Below are 6,922 nucleotides of genomic sequence, written 5' to 3'. Positions count from 1 at the left end.
GAATTGATTTGTTCTTTAGACTTATTTTAGGGGGTTCAAAATTTTTATTATAAGGTGTCCAAAAAAAAATATTTTAAAATGTTATATGTAACAAAAAAAAAAAAAAAAAATCACAAGTCAGATGAACCCCTTGAACACCATGTGGCACCGCCATTAACTAAAAATAAATTAATTTTGGGCCAACTCTACTGCTCCTCAGTCCAAACAGACCATAAGTCTACTCTTTTGAATATATTGAAATCAAAAAGAAAAAAAATATATAAAACATCGTAAATATATGAAATTTTACTATTTTCTTTTACTAATTAAATGAAAAGGCAATAAAAGAATTTTGAGAGATAAAATGAGAACTGGGATGAAAGTAATAAAGTGAGAGAACGTCTAAAATAATGATAGAAAATAGAAAATTAAGAGAGAGAGAGAGCGCGCACGCACAACAAATGATATTTGTTGCGACTGTGTGTCAAGCCACCAAGAAGAGCAAAGTCGCTGTAACTGCAAAGTTAAGGAAAGAAGAGTTGCCGACATCGCTAAGGAGAACTCATAACAACAATAACTTTTTGTTGGGGACATTTTGCCACTTGGGCCAAAAAATGCTAGAATGATTCTAATCTCCTATTAGGTTCTTTACAAATGATTATTTGTAGAGAGTATCAAGCCCAAAATTCTAATATTTAGTGAATAAAGACTAATGATGCTTTAACAAGGGAAAAATCAAAATGCCATAAACAAAAATGTAGATCAAATGCATAAAAACATAACAAGTCCAAAATTTCAACTCACAATCAACGAGAAGAGGAAATTAAGAAAGGTCATGAAGAAGAGAGGGAAGGTTCTCTTATACCCATATTTCCTCCTCCAAACTTCTAAATTGTCAAAATATTTGTTGCCTGAATAGGCTTCTACTATAAAGTTTAATAACAAAAGTACAAAAAAAAAAAAAAAATGCATAAAAACAATAGATCTGAAATTTTGACCTACAGTCAATGAGAAGAGGAACTGAGAAAGATTGCAAGAAAGAGAGGGAAGGTTCTCCTGTACTCATATTTCCAGCCCCTAACTTCAGAATTGTGAGAATGTTAGCTAGCTAAACGGGCTTTTACTCTAAAATTTTAGTTGTGTGGGTAAAACATGGTTGGCCTATTTTGAATCTGATTGGGGCCTTTTATATTGAGTTTTAGGTGCTTTTATTCATTAGTTTTGGTAGGGAGCAAGGCTTTGGACCTCCTAAGTGTTGTTTCCATGATTTTGGTGTAGTTTGCTTTATGCTTGATTAGGAAATGAGTTGGTTGTTTTTTACATAATTTTGGAAATAAAGGGGTTTGCTTTAATTGGCTGCCTTTTGTCAGCCCTTTCAAATTATTGGAATACTCACCTAAATGAGGGCTAGCAGCTGAAGTTGGCCAATGAGAGCTAACTATGTTTTAAAAAAAATGGGTCATTGCTTAAACTTTGGGCCTTAGACAACCAGAGAATAAAAACTATTTTGAGATGAAAATTTTGGGTACAAAACCTTCTCCATGAGATTGAGGTGCTACTAGTGTCCCTTACCCACTTGGTAGCATGCATGGGCTAGACTCATGTAAAAAGTCTGAAAGAAATTTACCCATACCCTCCAAACTACGCTTCCTTAATTTCCCCGATATGTCGCAAGGGTTGGGTCATGCTTAAAAAAACAAAATATAATATAATACATGAATTGAACCCACAAGGAAGTCAAACTTGTAAAAAATGTATCGCAAAAATGGGTATCAATTATCAATGCTTTCTTCATACCAATTCTTTAGAAAAAAAATATATAAATTATAAAAATAAAATTATGAATTATTTTTATGGAAAGTGTTCAACAAGTTAAAAATAAGAATTACTTGGGGTTTTTATTATTTATTTTTAATGGGCTTTTTGTTGAATATTTTGTTTATTTGTTGTTGTTTGGGCTACTTTTTTATTGTTTTTTTAGGAGTTAAGGATTATGTTTAAGGGGCTAAGATTATTTTTGTTTAACTCAAATTTTTGGGATTGTTAAGTTAGGGTATTCAAGTTTAAAGATGATCAAAGATCAATAGCCATATCATTTTGAGCGTTTAAAATAGCCATGCTTACAAATTTAAAGATGATCAAAGATAAATAGTCATATCATCAATCAATTGTTTAAATTCAAGTTTTTGTAGTTTAAAATAATGCTTAAAAGATGAGTTTATGGATTGAACAGTAAATTACATCTAAATGACATGCATGTTAAGTACATATAGAACATTTAATTCAATGGCTAGATTTTGAAAATATGAATTCAACAATAAATTATTGGGTGGTGTAACATTACTAAAAATACACCAGGTGTAACATTGCTTAAAGTACACTAACTTAAACCCATATCCAAGTTGGGGTGTTTATATGAAAACATCAATCCTCTTGATCTCAAGTTTATAGCTCAGGACTTATTACCTCACTCCTTAAAGATTCTAGAGGAGATTCCTTAGTTCTATTTTAGGGTTTTAGAGGAAGCAACTAAGAAAGACACCTTGTGATTTGTCCTTTTGGTCTAGCCACGTTGGGGCCAACACCAGTCCTTTTGGTCTCGGGCAGCTTCGTAACTTTTGTTTTCTCACTCCTCAACAACCTCTAAGAGGAATCTTCTCCCTTCTATATTTAATTTGTATGCAAGTTAGTATAGGTTTATAACATTTTTGCTTTAATTATATGTTAGAAACTAGGATCTAAGCATGCTTTTGTTTGAATGTTGGTATAACATACTTTGAGTGTTTATGCTATGTTCCTCACATGATCACATGCTAGATCCTAGGATTATATTAAGGTTCTGATTAAGGTATACATTAATAATCTATTTTAGGAAAATTTTTATAAAAAATTGAAAAAGCTGTCACAAAAATTTGACAGCTTTTTCAATTCTCGGTAAAAAGTTTTTTATTTGGATATCGAACATGTTTTTAACTTTATCACGTAGCACACACATAATCACCATGCTTTAAATTTTGATCAGTTTAAATGTGATTCAAAATTGGCTATACTGGCAGATGAACACTCATACTTAGGTGAGTGTATATTATTATTGTGGTACCTTTTTTTTTTTTTTTGGTAAAGATTATTGTGGTACCTTCAGTTTTTGTATTGAGTGTAGTAAATGTATCCATATGCACCAAAAAAAAATTTTAAAATAAAATGGAACATTGGTCAATCTCTTCATAAGAAATAGGAGGTAGAACTAATAAATATTTCTTTTTGGATTCATTCTTGGAGTTGAATACCTCACACCAAATTAGGTTACAATTAAAAGCTAATTTGGATTCCTCATTATGCTTTGACTTTAATATAATACTAATTGTAGACGTATACATCGCATGAAAATATATAATTTTTTTGTAAAGCGATATAACTTATAATTTATTATCTAAAATTTATTGAAGATAATATATTATGATTAACTGTTTTTTAAATAAATATCTCACTTAACAAATAGGTATTTCAACAATTAACAAATTTCACTTATCCAAATTCATAAGAGGGAGAGAGGGGAAATGTGATGGAGAATTAAGAACATAATAGCAAAACACTAAAACACATCAATCCAAAGTAGAGTTGTAAATAATATGAAAACTCATCAGCCCAAAGTAAAGTTATAAGAAATAATTTTTTATTTTTTGAATCCATTAAAAGAAAGGGGAGAGAGAGAGAGAGAGAGTAATCGCCTTTTTTTCAATGGGCAAAACATGGACTGAAAGAACGAAAGGTACAAAAGGAGTTATAGCAAATTTATAGAAAAGAAGAAGTGAAGAAGAAATGTCAAAAAAATGGAGAGGAAATGTTGGAAGAAGAGTGACAATATGGCAGAGGATTAATAATGGGAAGAGAAGAGCCAAAAATTGAGGGGAAGAGTTAGAGGAAAAATAACTGTTAGATAAGAAATAATGAGGAAAAGAAGAGTCAAAATTAAATTAAATTTGTAATATTTCTCTATATTTAATATTGATTAAAAAAAAAAAATAGAATGGTGCCTAGATAATGAGGTGGAGCAACAAGAGCTTTGCAAAATTAAAATAAGCATTCTATTATTATTATTACTAGTCATAAACCTGTGCGTTGTGTTTGATAATTTTTTTTTCTCATTAAATATTTTTTTTATTAATATTATTGTTTTAGTTATTAACAATTGGTTTTCATTATCTTTTAAGTTAATAAAAGCCTTACATATAACTTCTTCTTTTTAAAAAAAAAAAAAACCTTTATATATATATATATATTTATATTTAATGTGAATTTTTACATATACCTTTAAGTAAACTTTATATACCTCACTTCTTTAGATGTGTAAAACTATAGACTACTACTCCATAATGATAATCGCTAATTAATTTTATCATGTTTTTAATAATCTCATTTGCAATACTTCTTATATTATCATATATTTATTGATGATTTGCATAACAGAGACGTTAAATGAAAGGTTACATCGTTCATTAGATTTTCAAAAAGTAATAGTGTATGAAAATTATATATATATAACTTTCTAACTTTATTTCTCATGCAATTTCTATTATTACTGGAGAAGATCTCTTTTAGTAATGATTGGAAATATAGTTTCCATGGTTAAAGTTCGATTATTTTTAAATTTAAATTTAGTACTATGATTGTATTTAATTGTTGATTATTGATTTAATTTTTAAAGTAAATGTAACGGTTTATTTTACTGTACTGTAAAGTTTTTAATATTTTCCAAATGGTCATCTCTATTTTGTTTTTTACTTCTCCTTACAGCCTCTTTGTTTTCCAATTAACAGTTTCTAATGACATTTGATTTTTTTTTCTTTATCTACTCTTTATTACATTGTATTATTCTCTCTCTCTCTCTCTCTCTCTCTCTCTCTCTCTCTCTCTGGAACCTATCATTTTTCAAAATTTGATGATGTTTCTATGGCATTAAATATGCATTATTAGTTTCTTTATGTTATATTTGGTTTGATATCCTCATTAATTTTTGTTTTTTTTTTAATATAGTGTTTCTAAATTGGCATTAGTTTTGTATTCTATTTTTCCTTTAGTGTATTGGGTGTGAAAATGAGTGTTTCCCTAGCATTACTCTACTTTATGTGGAAATTTTTTTTTTTTTTTATTGAATCTAAGTAAAATGTTATATGTTTAATTTTTTAAAACAAAAAAGGAGAGGAAATATAATAATTTAATGAAATGGAAGATATGCTAAATTTAAATTTTGAATAAAATAATATGAGAAGATAAAATAAAAAATAAAAAAAAGAAGTAAACGTAAAAGACATACTTATTCCGAATTTTTTTTTCTTTATCACTTTTAAAGAATGCAACCATTAGTTTCTTTTTATTATGGCTCTTTTGTAATTTGAATAAATTCCTGTGCAGCTTTAGTTGTTATTTGATTGAAATATTATTTTCTTCTTGATTTTAGAAGTGATCAATATTGAGCAAAATAATGACTGTTTTCTTTTCATTAAAACAATTGTGTAATTTAAATAAGTTCTTGCCTAATTTTGTTTGTATACCATGTTTTCGTGTGTATATATATATATATATATATATATATTTTTTTTTTTTCTCTCTCTCTGATTCAGTGATGAAATATAAATTTTCAATGACTTTACATTCTTTTGAGATTGTTTTTATTTATTTATTTATTTAAAAAGCTATATAAGAGTAAAGTTGTACATCCCATAAAGAAATAATTTGAGAAGTAATCATATATAAGTTGGATTTCAATCTTATCCAAACCCAAATTTAAAGTGATTGAACAATTATTATTTGTAGTAATCACTAATCTATGCAACACGTTGAAAAGATTTGCAAAAATGTGTAACATATAAACACTCAATCATTGATGAAACAATTTCTACATTGTTAAAGTGAAAACTAAAGTATTAAGAAGACTCCATATATACCATGTAAAGATCATTAGCACCTATTGTCACAAAAACATGTCATGACCCAACTTGAATTTTGAATTTGCAACCATGACCAACATGTTAATAACTTAATACCAATCCTAGTCTAATGTTGAATAAAATAAGATGAGAATAAAAAAAAAAGTAAAAGTAAAATATATAACAATAAACTCTAAAATATCCAAATCATGTTATGTAATATAATAATTTTATATTTTTATCTACTATTTTTTAATTCTTTATAATGCAATAGAATAATATTAACAATCAAAGAAAACAAAAATAAATAAATAACACTTAAAACACAAAACTATATCACATCAACCCAAATTAGAGTTCTGAAAACCACAAAAATTTATCAACCAAAAGCATAGATGCAAGAAAAATAAAAAATAAAAAATCCACCAAAAAATTGAGAGAGAGAGAGAGAGAGATAACATTTTTATGAGAGAAAACTATGCAAAGAATGGAAGAGAGAATGACAAATTTATAATAACATGGCGTGAATAAGAAGAGACAAAATAAAGGAAGATGAAGGGAGTGATATATAGTAATATTAAGGTAGAAGGTAGTCAGGAGATGAAAAGATAAGGGAGGGGGAAAGATTAGAGAATAAGAGGGTGTAAATAAGAAGAAACAAAATAAAAGAAGATGAATAGTGATATTAAATTAGAGGGTAGTGGGAAAATGAAAATGTAAGGGAGAGAAAAAGTTTGGAGAAAGTGTAAATATTAAAAAATAAGTGAATGTTAAAAAAAATTATAGGACAATTAATAAAAAAATAAAAGGGTAAGGTCTTGGATGCTAATGTGGCTTAACTAGAGCGTAACAACAATGAATGTTATGCTTCAGTTTTTAGATATATATATATATATATATATATATTTGGGGTAATTACACTTTCCTTTCTTGAAGTTTGGGGAAATGATACTTCACCCCAGACTTGAAGGGAAAAAATACTTCCCCCCTTAAGGTTTGAAGAAATTAACGCTCCC

This window comes from Quercus lobata, chromosome 12 (genome assembly GCF_001633185.2).
Source record: "Quercus lobata isolate SW786 chromosome 12, ValleyOak3.0 Primary Assembly, whole genome shotgun sequence".
NCBI classification, from domain to species: domain Eukaryota; kingdom Viridiplantae; phylum Streptophyta; class Magnoliopsida; order Fagales; family Fagaceae; genus Quercus; species Quercus lobata.
The sequence above is the reverse complement of the archived record's forward strand: the minus strand, read 5'-3'. Positions refer to the sequence as shown.